The sequence below is a fragment of the Ovis aries genome, chromosome 15, assembly GCF_016772045.2.
Source record: "Ovis aries strain OAR_USU_Benz2616 breed Rambouillet chromosome 15, ARS-UI_Ramb_v3.0, whole genome shotgun sequence".
In the NCBI taxonomy this organism is placed as follows: domain Eukaryota; kingdom Metazoa; phylum Chordata; class Mammalia; order Artiodactyla; family Bovidae; genus Ovis; species Ovis aries.
Window position 1 is genome coordinate 75,815,524 of NC_056068.1, and position 13,951 is coordinate 75,829,474.

The following is a 13,951-nucleotide window of genomic DNA, read 5'->3' on the forward strand; positions in this document are numbered from 1 at the left end:
ACAAGTAGCCCCCAAATTTGTGGAGGAACTGGTAATTGCATCGAATGCTTTTTTTTTTTTTTTCACTTTACCTTGAACATAATGAGGCCCTTAATAACAATAAAAGGAACAAGTGCTTTCTCCCTGGAGTAGAGGGACAGACCAGTAAAAAGGCAATGGAAAGAAGGGTTGAGAGCAGGACAAAGTGGCTTCCTGTAAGAGCCCTAACGTTGCCACAGAACGTGTTTTGGCACTTAGTGACGCCCACCTGGGAGGCACAGTCCTGAAACGGTTGAGTTGAATGAAGAATAGCACCACAGTTTATAAATAGTGATTCAAGTTATGTATTCATTCAGTAAATATTTGAATGACTGTTATGTGGAAGACGCTGAATGACCCAGAGTGTTATAGGGGATAGAAGATAAATGAGTTACGGTTACCTCTGTGTCTTTAAGGAGCAAGAAGTCTTAACAAAGGAGGTAACACATGTGTAACAGAAATAACTCTATATCAAAGTAGAAAGTGCTGTTGGAAATATTTAAAATTGGTATTTAGGGAGTTCAGGAAAAGGAAGATTGCTTCCTGCTGGGGGAGAATCTGAGAAAGCTTCCTGGCCAGGTGGCATTTGAGTTGAGCCCAGCAGGAAAGGTAGGCTTGGACATTGCAACACTGCAACATTCCGACATTAGTCATTTGAGTTACCAGTCAGAAATCATGTGGCTGAGGTAAAATAGATCCAACGCCTGTTTCTTTGGTGTTCCACGCCATTAATTTAGATGATGTGTTGCGTGCCGGCATGGATTTTCTGTGTACATTAGTACGCATTTTTCTGGGTACAGGGCCTCCCTGTGTAGCCTATGCTGTTCCAGTCATTCATTGCATGTGACTTTTTGTGCACTTTGACCTAGGCCTCCAGGCATCTATAAATATCTATGTTATAACAAAAATAGAAACTCAGAGGGATTATTGAGCATTATTACAGCCTTATCCCATAAGCAGGGTGTAGACATAGTTCTGAGTGGGGATTTGACATGTGAGACTCTCATTTGAAAAAGAATCCCACCTTCATACAGAAGCAGGATCACTCAGAAGAGAGAGGATTGGGAATTCTAAGCCCATGAGTTTTCAGCTACTTTAAATTGGAACTCCTCTGTATCTTTCTGCCACTAGATTAAATGAGACCCTGTTGCTGTTTTGTGAGTTGTTGCGAGTGCAAACTAATTTTTATGAAATAGTTTGAATATAAAATGCCAAGTAATTGATAAGTTATTGCATTAGTACCTTGTTGCATTAATGTAACTGATCTGCATATTCATAGTTCAATTGCATATTACCAGACATAACTGCTGATAATGTGTAAATGCGTGGTTTGCCCCAAATGCTACAACCTTTGATGACTCTATGTAGCACAATTAATTTTCACCCTATAACGTTAGTACTTCTCTGCCTGACATGACATTATGAATGGCACATGACTTGTTCCATGTTTTTCAATTTATAGGTTGTTTGTGTTTTCTGGAAAATGGTATTGTGAATGTTTATAGAGTTGATCTGATAATTCTACTGCTCTATGAATAGCTGATTTTGCAAAGCTATTATCATGATAGTTATTACTTGACATCTTCATAAGCATAAGTCATAACTATAGGAAAGTTAAGTGCTTCTTTAGATTTTTCTGCATTTTGGCAGTGAATTTTGTTATGGTCAGCTAGGTGAGCGCTTCACATTTGGACCTCTGTAAAAGCCTCCTTTTTCTGGCACTTCAAATTATAAGACTCCAACATACAAATTCTGTATAACGAGATTTAGGCTGGAAATACTGAAGCAGTAAGATTTAAGTACTTAGCCTTTTGACATTCACCACCCCCCACCCCCTCCGCAAAGCCACCAGTTTTGGGAAGGAAAAGGGAAGAGGGGAAGATTAATGGTTGACTAGAAACTGAATGTCAAGGGACTGAGCTCTGCCCAGCTGTTAACTCGTACAGTTCTTTCATTTGTTGAGGGAAGTAGACTTTAGTGGTTCATCCTCTACTTTACACAAAGATCTTTAGTCGCCGCTTGTTTTCTGGTTGTCACAGGTGATGTTGACATATGTGTAGTGTTTTGTTTGCTCCTGGCTTATCTTTTAGTGTTTGAGTTTGACTAGCTGTATAGCAGCACTGGGGCTTCCCAGGTAAAGAACCTGCCTGCCAGTGCAGGAGATGGGAGAGACTCGGGTTCGATCCCTGGGTTGGGAAGATCCCCTGGAGGAAGGCACGGCAACCCACTCCAGTATTCTTGCCTGGAGAATCCCGATGGGTAGAGGAGCCTGGTGGGCTGCAGTCCCTGGGGTCTCAAAGAGTCGGACACGACTGAAGTGACTTAGCACAAATGCGCACATAGCAGCAGTGTGGTGGTTTGGGTGCCCACATGCAAAGGATTCGTTTTGTCTGTTTTATAACTGTCAGGGTAAAAGATCTTTCCTTAACCTGTACATTTGTTCTTAGGAAATTCCATTTGATATATATGCAGCATAGCTCTTTGAGGGCTGTGAATTCATATCCTGTCTCTGCCACTTACCAGCCTGTTGACCTTTGGGTAAATTACATGTCTGAGTCTTCCTTCTGCCATCTATAAAATGGAAATAAACCCATCTCATAGGATTGTTGTGAGTAGTAAATGAATTAATACCTGTACAATGCTTAGAATACTGTCTTGCGTGCAGAGCTTAATAAATATTGACTGTTATTTTATTATATTTATAGGTTTAGCTACCATTAAGCAAATCTGTAGTGATCAAGAGCTAGTAAAAGAGGGAGGCCTCCTGCATTTATATAAAGGATATTTCTCAGGATATGGATCAGCAAGGTGTGACTTATTTACAGTTTTTTTCTGGAGGTCCAAAAGGTCTGTCTAGTCAAAGCTGTGGTTTTTCCAGTAGTCGTGTATGGATGTGAGAGTTGGACTATAAAGAAAGCTGAGCACTGAAGAATTGATGCTTTTGAACTGTGGTGTTGGAGAAGACTCTTGAGAGTCCCTTGGATTGCAAGGAGATCCAACCAGTCAATCCTAAAGGAAATCAACCCTGAATATTCATTGGAAGGACTAATGCTGAAGCTGAAACTCCAATACTTTGGCCACCTGATGCAAAGAACTGACTCACTGGAAAAGACCCTGATGCTGGGAAAGATTGAAGGCAGGAGGAAAAGGGGACGACAAAGGAAGAGATGGTTGGATGGCATCACAAACTCAATGTACATGAGTTTGAGCAAGCTCTGGGAGTTGGTGATGGACAGGGAAGCCTGGGGTGCTGCAGTCCATTGGGTCTCAAAGAGTCAGACACCACTGAGCGACTGAACTGAACTGAAAGTTAAACTTTTGACACACCACTGTTTTATATTCAGAGCTAGTAAAGGCTTGATTTTGGGTTAACACTTTTACTTTATTTTTCTTTCTTGAAAGTTTTAAATTTCTTTTTGAATTATACTATGTTAATTGTGAACTCATAACTTTGGTAAGGAACATAACTAGCTTAAATTAAATAACATCAGAGAAAAATATAGTGGAATAGGTTTATACACTTGGAGTACAGGCCTGTTTGAATAAGATACAAAGCACAAAGTATACAGATATTTAAATACTGCTGACAATATCAGCATTTTAAATTTCTGTGATGAAATTTAATGAAAGATACCATAAACAAACGATAAGAAAACCCCTAAGGTAGGTGTATATTTGCACATATAGAGAATTAGAAAAGCTTCTAATCAAAAAGAAGAAAAAAGATAACCAGAGAGAAAAATGGACAAAGGATATTAGCAGATTATGCACTCAATATGCCAGCAAACTTGGAAAACTCAGCAGTGGCCACAGCACTGGAAAAAAGTCAGTTTTCATTCCAATCCCAGAAAAGGTCAATGCCAAAGAATGTTCAGACTACCATATAGTTACACTGCTTTCACATGCTAGCAAGGTCATACTCAAAATCCTTCAAGCTAGGCTTCAACTAGGGTTAGGATTAGGGTTAGGCTTCAACAGTTCTTGAACCAAGAACTTTCACATGTACACTCTGGATTTAGAAAATGCAGAGGAACCAGAGGTCAAATTGCCAACATCTGTTGGATCACACAAAAATCAAGAGAATTCCAGAAAAACATCTACTTCTCCTTCACTGACTACACTAATGCCTTTGACATGGTTTCTTGAATCACAACAAACCATGGAAAATTCTTAAAGAGATGGGAATACCAGACCACCTGACCTGCCTCCTGAGAAACCTGTATTTAGGTCAAAAAGCGACAGAACGGTACATGGAGCAACTGGTTGGGCTGGTTCCAAATTGGGAAAGGAGTATGTCAAGGCTGTATATTGTCACCATGCTTATTTAACTTATATGAACAGTACATCATGTGAAGTGCCTGGCTGGATGAATCACAAGCTGGAATCAAGATTGCAGGCAGAAATATCAATAACCTATATGCAGATGACACCACCCTAATAGCAGAAACTGAAGAGGAACTAAAGAGCCTCTTGATGAAGGTGAAGGAGGAGAATGAAGAAGCTGGCTTAAAACTCAGCATTCAAAAAACTAAGATAATGGCATTTAGTCCAATCACTTCGTGGCATATAGATGGGGAAACAATGGAAATAGTGAAAGACTACTGGGCTCCAAAATCACTGCACATGGTGACTGCAGCCATGAAATTAAAAGACGCTTGCTCCTTGGAAGAAAAGCTATAGGCAACCTAGACAGCATATTAAAATCCTGAGACATTACTTTGCCAACAAAGGTCTGTATAGTCAAAGCTATGGTTTTTCCAGCTGTCATGTAACAACAATAACAATTCACAGAAGAGAAATACAAATGACCATGAAAATATGCTTAACTTAATTAAGAAGACCAGAATACTGAAACAACAGTGAGAAACTATTTTATAACTGTTAAATTGCCAAAATCATGAAGTCGGTGAAAACAGTCATAGTGAAAACAGATATTCTTATGATGGGGAGGAGTATAAATCAAAACACATTTTGTAAAGCAATTTTGTATATCTAGTAAACACGGAGAAAAGGAACTTCTTATGTACTATTGTTATGATTGTAAGTTGGTACAGCATTTATGGAAATCAGTATGGAGGATCCTCAAAAAATTAAAAATAGAACTACTACCATGAAATCTGAAGAATTGATGAGCGCCAAAGAATTGATCTTCGTGGTGCTTTTGAATTGTGTGGTGAATTGTGTGGTGTGGTGAATTGTGTGTGAATTGTGTGGTGCTGGAGCAGATTCTTGAGAGTCCCTTGGACACCAAGGAGATCAAACCAGTCCTAAAGGAAATCAACCCTGAATATTCATTGGAAGGACTGATGCTTAAGCTGAAGCTACAATAATATTTTGGCCACCTGATGTGAAGAGCTGAGTCATTGGAAAAGATCCTGATGCTGGGAGGGATTGAGGGCAGGAATAGAACGGGGCGACAGAGGATGAGATGGTTGGATGACATCACTGACTCAATGGACCTGAGTTTGAGCAAACTCCAGGAGATAGTGAAGGACAGGGAAGCCTAGAATGGTGCAGTCCATGGGGTTGCAAAGAGTCAGACATGACTTAGCAGCTGAACAACAACAATACCGTAAGATCCAGCAATTCCACTTCTGGGAGTATATCCAAAGGAGACAAAAGCAGTAAATGGAAAAGATTCCTATACCCCTATGTTCCTAATAACACGGTTACAGTAATTTAGATAAGGAAACCACCTGAGTGTCCACTGATGAATGAATGGATGAAGATGTTGTGCAAAACACACACACACACACTCTCACAGTGGAATATTATTCAGCCACAAAAATGAGGAAATCCTGCCATTTGCGACAACATGGATGGACCTTGAAGGCATTACGCTAAGTGAAGTAAGTCATAAAGTAGATTTACACTATAGATTATACTAAAACCTACCCATTTAAATAGATTTAAATAAAATAGATAGACACTATGATCTCAGTTATATGTGGAATCTAAACGACTCCATCAGACTCTGGAAAAGAGACCAGATGTGATTGCCAGAGGCAGAGGCTTGGGAGAGAGGGAAGAGGAGGAAGGTGGGGGTGATGGTTGGGCAGAGTGCAGATGTCCAGTAATAAGGTAAATGAATGCTGGGGGTGTTAAATGCAGCATGATGACTATTTTTAACACTGCTGTATGATATATGGAAAAGTTGTTAAAAGAGTAAATCCTAAGAGCTTTTACCCAAGGAGAAATATTTCTTTTTTTTCTTTTCATTTTATGTATGTTAGAAGATGGATGTTAGGCTTAACCTATTATGATAACCATTTCATAATACATGTATAAATCAAGCCATTATGCTGTATTCTTTAAACTTTCACAGTAATGTACGTCAATTATTTCTCAATAAAACTGAGAAATAAAGCCCATGAGGATATGTGCATCCTCTCAGATGTCAATTCCCTTGTGGCTCAGCTGGTAAAGAATCTGCCTGCAATGTGGGAGACCTGGTTTCAATCCCTGGGTCAGGAAGATCCCCTGGAGAAGGGAAAGGCTACCTACTCCAGTGTTCTGGCCTGGAGAATTCCCTGGACTGTATAGTCCATGGGGTCGCAAAGAGCTGGACACGCCTGAATGACTTTTACTTTCACCTTAAGGAAAGCTCTTGCACATAGGCACAGGGAGACAAGTACAGGAATGTTCAACCAGCAGTTTGCTGTAGGGAATATGCGGGGACAGCCTGAGTGTTTATCAATAGAAGTACACTGGCAAATAAGTTGGTACCATATTGTTTCATAAAAGATTTCCAAACATGGTCAAGTGAAAAAAGTAAGGTACAGAAAAGTATATGTCATTTACTTAAAAACAAAACCAAGTTCACAAACTGTATTTCTGTATTTTTTAGATATGCATACCAAACTGATTGGGAACTGGGATTGGTTTTTAACTTTTTCTATATTGTTTGAATCTTTCAAAATAATTATATACTTATAAATAATAAACATTTTTAAAAATTTAAAGACCATGCCAATACTTTATCTGATTAACCAAATGAAATTTCTTTTCTAGTATTAACAATGGAGAGCTAGCATTTTCTAGACAATGCAGTGTAAAATGGGACACATTGTCGGTTCTTCATTTTTTCTTATTTTGTTTTGCTTTTGAGAGCTAAGGTTGAGATGGAAAGGCATGGGCTTTGAAGTCAAATGTTAAGTTTCAATTCTGACTCAGTCTTTTTTAAGACTGAGCAGGTTTCTTAGCCTCGCTGAGCTTCAGAAAAAAAGTCTATTACCTACCTCACTGGATTGTATAAGTATTACATGTACTAGTTTTCCTCATTTCCCCATCTCCTTTGGTCAAAGGAAATTGGTCTATGTGGTCTAAGATCAAAGATGGTCTTGTATGGGTGATAAAATATTTTACCAGAGCATACTGTATCCCTGGATGAGAGCATACCAGTAAAGATGGAGAATGTAAATGATTAATTTTAGAGGTTTAACTTTTTAAACCATTAAGCTATTTATTTGTATTTGACAAGATCAACACATGTTAGTGATTTAGAAATGATATTAAACTTGAAGCTTCTAAACAGTTTACATGACAGGTTGTTGGTTAATAAGGTTACTTTTCTAATCTCAGAGAACAGTCTTGATTTAATCCAGCACTATTTGTTCCAACCAGCATCTGAGTCTCCAAAGGACTCTGACAAGGGAGAAAAAAGTCAGATATAAACGTGGATATATGTATATGCTTTGCTTTTCACTTACACTGCTATTGCTCTTATATCTAGTAATAGCTCATATTGTATTTTATGTGAATGTTTTCTAGTGAAACTTGTTTATTCTAGTCCACGGACTCTGTGTAAAATAATAATCATATAATAAAAGGAGTGGTCTAAATAACTGAGGTAGCCCCTCAAGCAAAATTTTCCAAATGGGACACCTTACCATTTAATTGCAAAATAAACAGCTAATACTTTGATGGTATTTATGCTTGGGAAGAGAGTAAAAAGAAATCGTTTTGGATTTTCCCCATATAAATTACAGTCTCCTGAGTAATTAGCAGTTAATAAGTGAATGCTTCCTACAAGTTTAAAGGCTATAGCTGAAGTGAGTCTAAATTATGTGTATTATCACATGTGTAGAGTTTTATGTAGCTCAGTAATCCTTGAAGATAATCTGTAAACATGTTTGGTTAGATGGGCAAACTTTAAATAAGTGAGCAGGAGCTATGGTAGGTTGATGTCTTGGTGTTTGTTAGTGCTGAAACCCGTTGTTCTGTGAGTTGCGATGTCTGGAAGGGATACGCAGTAACACCTATCACAATAACAACAATAGTCAACAGACACACAGTAAGTTTACCGCATACTTACTGCGTGCCCAGTGCTATGCTGAGGTTTTCGTTGTGTGTGTTGTGTTGTGTGTTAGTTGCTCAGTCGTGTCTGACTTTTTGCGACCCCGTGGATTGTAGCCTGCCAGGCTTCTCTGTCCACGGGATTCTCCAGGCAAGAATACTGGAGTGGGGTGCCATTCCCTTCTCCAGGGGATCTTTCTGACCCAGGGATCGAACCCAGGTCTCCCACATTGGAGACAGATTCTTTACCATCTGAGCCACCAGGGAACCCCCTAAGATTATTACACAAGTTATTTTATTTACTCCTCACTATAACCTTAAGTGGTAGACATTAGTCCCCAATTTCACAGAAAAGGGCAGAGAAATTAGGTAGCTTGCTTCAAGTCACACAGCTAATAAGTACCAAAGCTAGAAATTAAATCCAGTTCAGCCTGACTCCAGAGCCTATGTTCTTAACCATTGCAGTGAATTGCTATATTGTTTTGATCTGTAAAATCTGTATGTAGCAATAATAACATAATCATTAATATGTTATCTTTTGTATATATCCGATATTTTCTAAAGAGGTTTGCTTGCTCCTTGTAAGGAAGTGCATCTGTGTGCTTAGTTGCTCAGTCATGTCCAATTCTTTTGTGACCCCTTGGCTATAACCCCCCAGGCTCCTCTGTCCATGGAATTCTCCAGGCAAGAATACTGGAGTGGGTTGCCATCCCCTTCTCTAGGGGATCTTCCCAGCACAGGGATCAAACCTGTGTCTCCTGCATTGCAGAGAGATTCTTGACCATCTGAGCCACCAGGGAAGCCCTTTTCTAAAGAAATAGTTTATTAATAGACATAGTCTTCACGTCATATTCAAGTCACAGCAAGCTTGACTGTGGTATCTAGAGATTAAGTGATCAGCAGGAGATGATTCAATAGAGAACCAAGAAGTTTCTGATCCACAATTGCTTTCACTCACACGGTTCATATAAAGATCATACCGTGCTTACTTTTATTTTTCTCAGCCATTTCAGTGCAGTGTATTGAAGGTTTAAATGCTTATATCAGTCCGTGATGCTATCTTGAGCAAGACATGGATCCTTGGGCCTTAGTGTGGATTTCAGAACAATAGAGCCTATTGGTTCACGTTAGAAAACTTAATCCTGGCCTTGTGAAAATCACAGCAAAGCAGAAGAGGAAAAGCCAATCTGAAACGTTTTTCCTTCTCCGAGAGGGCAACTAAGGTGCCCAGATATCTCTGCCCTCCGGGGATGCAGGTGTGCAGTTTCTATTCTTTAATCATTCGCATAAATTAAAGCCTTTTCCTTTGCATCTTAAAAATAATATGAAATGACACCCTCCATGTTTTATTGCCAGACAAGAGCTTTAAACTTCTGTCATATTGACATTTGATAAAGTGCAAGGATTTTCCAGGGTTGGGTGGTACCCTTAACCGCTGAAGGTAACACGGGACTGATAAGAGCTGCACGTGGAGGAAACCACCAGCTAGAAAGCAATTAGAGAGGAGGGCTCTTTGCACTAGGCTTGTGTAAACTCCTCAGAGAGGAACTTCCTCCTGCCTCTGCCGGCCCTTCTTAATTCCTTCATTTCACCCATGGATGAAAAGAGCACTAGATCTTTCTCTTTCTACTTTCTGAGCTAGGGATGGGTGGGGCGAAGACTTTGTGGTGAGCAGGTTCTTTGTAAGAAACTTTGAAACTGGGGACATGTCCTAACTTCACACAAATGCCGATCGGCATGCACACCTGTGCAGGCGGGGACAGGGTAAACACATACAACACACACACACTCATACGAGTTCACATATAAATTCACATGGACACAGGTGGACCGCCTCTCATGATTTTTACTATCCACACACACCCCCTTCTTTTGTGCTCCATGTAAAATGAAGATCGTATCTATTATAAAACTTATAACGTGTCAGTGATGAGGCAGTGTGGTATGCAGTGTTAAGAGCATGGGTTCTTGGTAGGACATACCTTGGCTTGAGTCTTGGCTTCTGTTCTTACTAGCTGTGTGATCTTGAGAAAGGTACTTTATAAATCTCCATTCTCCCTTTTGTATAATGGAAACGTGATCAAAATATCTATCATAGGCTTATTGTGAAAACGAAATAAAATAATGCATGTAGAAATGTCTGTTTAGTTCTTTGGCCCATTTTTTGATTAGGTCGTTTATTTTTCTGGAATTGAGCTGCATGAGTTGCTTGTATATTTTTGAGATTAGTTGTTTGCCAGTTGCTTCATTTGCTATTATTTTCTTCCATTCCGAAGGCTGTCTTTTTACCTTGCTTATAGTTTCCTTTGTTGTGCAGAAGCTTTTAATTTTAATTAGATCCCATTTGTTTATTTTTGCTTTTATTTCCAGTATTCTGGGAGGTGGGTCATAGAGGATCCTGCTGTGATTTATGTCAGAGAGTGTTTTGCCTATGTTCTCCTCTAGGAGTTTTATAGTTTCTGGTCTTATGTTTAGATCTTTAATCCATTTTGAGTTTATTTTTGTGTATGGTGTTAGAAAGTGTTCTAGTTTCATTCTTTTACAAGTGGTTGACCAGTTTTCCCAGTACCACTTGTTAAAGAGATTGTCTTTAATCCATTGTATATTCTTGCCTCCTTTGTCGAAGATAAGGTGTCCATAGGTGTGTGGATTTATCTCTGGGCTTTCTATTTTGTTCCATTGATCTATATTTCTAAGCCAGAAAGAAAAACACCAATACAGCATGCTGCTGCTGCTGCTAAGTCACTTCAGTCGTGTCTGACTCTGTGCAACCCCATAGACGGCAGCCCACCAGGCTCCCCCGTCCCTGGGATTCTCCAGGCAAGAACACTGGAGTGGGTTGCCATTTCCTTCTCCAAAGCATGAAAGTGAAGTCGCTCAGTCGTGTCTGACTCTTAGCAACCCCATGGACTGTGGCCCACCAGGCTCCTCCGTCCATGGGATTTCCAGGCAAGAGTGCTGGAGTGGGGTGCCATTGCCTTCTCCGCCAGTACAGCATACTAACACATATATATGGAATTTAGAAAGATGATAATGATAAACCCTGTATGTGAGACAGCAAAAGAGACACAGATGTATAGAACAGACTTTTGGACTCTGTGGGAGAGGGAGAGGGTGGGATGATTTGGGAGAATGGCATTGAAACATGTATAATATCATGTAAGAAACGAATCGCCAGTCTAGGTTCGATGCAGGATGTAGGATGCTTGGGGCTGGTGCACTGGGATGACCCAGAGAGATGGTATGGGGAGGGAAGTGGGAGGGGGGTTCAGGATTGGGAACTCATGTACACCCGTGGCAGATTCATGTTGATGTATGGCAAAACCAATACAGTATTGTAAAGTAAAATTTTTTTAAAATGATACAACAGCAAAAAATAAATATGTAAACTTAAAAAAAAAATAATGCATTTAAAACAGCACAGTTTCTGGCACATGGTTATTCAGTAAGTTGCACAGGTGCTCAGAATTAGTAGAGCTGTTATTGTTATCATCATCATTATGTGTAATATTAAGTTCTAAATATCTGAATGGTAGCTGAATGTTAAATAGGTATAGTCCTTTATTTATATTTGTTTTCTTTTTTCCTTTCCCTGCTCCCCATCCCCCACCTTTTTTTTCTTGCTGCAAAGTCTGTTTTCCAGAAAATTCCTCCCTTTTTTGAGGAAGACAAAAGTACTTTGATTCTAACTGCTCTGAAAACATTTCTCCCTTAAAGGGCTTTCACATTGACTTTTAGTCCCTGGAGCTAAGACGGAGAAGAAGCGGGATTTGCTTCTAAGTAGAGCTCTTTCATTTCTGCTGTCAAAAAGCAAAACAAAAAAACAAACCAAAAAAAAAAAAAAAAACACAACCCTAATCTTTTGCGGTAGCCTTAGGTAGTTCCAACTCATAAAAGGCTATATATAGCCCATGAAAGGAATCTTTTTGTAAGATAAGGATAAGTGAGTGGAATAAATGAAGGAAAATACAGAAGTGAAAATATACCTGATTTTAATGTTAATTTGGCCATCCCCTACCCCACCCCTAGTTTCATATATACTTAATTATAAAACGATTAATGCCAGAAACTGTCTGTTGTTGTTCTTGTTGTTGTGCCGTGAGACTTGCAGGACCTTAGGGACCTTAGCACGTCCCACCAGGGAAGCCCCAAGAAATTCTCATGTGCTATCTCATGGCTTCACTGTCAGTTTGGGCCATTTCTTAGTGAAATAGTTTTCCAGCTGGATGAACTGTTGATGAAGCACGGGTTTTGTCTCCACATCTTTTTGTGGGGTCGGAGTTGGAGAATGTTTGCGGTAGCTGATAGTTGTTAGCTTTGGGAAGCGCTCATATCGATGGAGTGAGCCATGGAGTGTAAACACGTCATTCATCTGGACTTCAGGCTGGCGTAAACATGGTGAAACTTTAGGTAGCCACTGTCAAACAAAGGCTGTCTTGAGTGCAGCTTGGGTAGATAAGCGGATTTGCTTTACGAGTCTCACTAAACTACCAGGACTTCAGGAATGGGGTTTTTTTTTTTTTTTTTTTTTAAGTATCTAATTTTACAAATTTTCGGTAATTCCCTCATGTTTTCCTGAGGGATGAAAATATGAAAGAGGCAAGTGTCCATCTTGGTAGCAACTTTGTGGAACTGCTTTGTGGCAGGATATTTATTACTTTGGGGTTTTTTGTTCTTACTGCTCCAGACGAAAATTGTTTTGTTTGTTTTGCTTTTGAAAAAGAAAAAAATAGGGTGGTAGATGGAAATAGTGAATTGGAAGTTTCTATGTGAAGTGTGCCAGGATACCACTGTTACACCTGAAGACAAAAGTCAGGGAGGGGGAGCAAGCGTCTGGGGAGCGCCTGCTGTGTCAGAAGCTCTGCTGTGTCACTGAAGCAGACTTCCAGTAGCCCTTTGAGATCGACTTTTAACGAGATATATTATCAAGAAAACAAGGCATTGTGGTTTAAAAATAGTGGTGATGTTATTGTCCGCAATTTACAGTAAGGAAATAGGCTTGCAGACTAATTTGCCCAAGGTCGCACATCAGAACTCCAGAGCCCAAGTTCTTAACCAGTGATTGTTAAACTTCAGGATACATAAGAAACTTGAAGGGTACCTCTTAAAATTACTGGGCTCCGGTTAGAATTTTAAGATCACGAAGTCTGAGATAGTGCCAGGTGATGAATCTGCATTTTAATAGGGTGTCTCAGGCAGTTCAGATTAAGTTGTTGACCATGTTTAGAGAAAGAATTAAATTCCGTTTCTCTCATCACTATATGTGGAATCTAAAATATGACACAAATGAACTTATTTACAAAACAGAAACAGACCCACAGACATAGGTAACAAATTTATGGTTACCAAAGGGGAAGGTGTGGAGGGATAAATTAGCAGCTGGAGATTAGCAAATACAACTACTATGTATAAAATAGATAAATAGGGTTCTACTGTATAGCACAGGAAACTATATTCAAGCTTTTGTAATAACTATAATGGAAAAGAATATGAAAAAGAACATATGTATATATAACTGAATCATCTTTCTATACACCAGGAACTAACGCAACATTGTAAATCAACTATACTTCAATTTAAAAATAAATACATAAAGTTACGTTTCTTTCCACACTTGATAAAGAAGGAAACAGGCGCA

General features: G+C 39.3%; 1 protein-coding gene across 3 annotated transcripts in view; it reads left to right on the forward strand.

Moving 5' to 3' along the window:
• CSTPP1 (centriolar satellite-associated tubulin polyglutamylase complex regulator 1) overlaps nt 1-13,951 on the forward strand; it is a 212,818-nt gene that overhangs the window by 37,001 nt on the left and 161,866 nt on the right. The window lies entirely within an intron of this gene.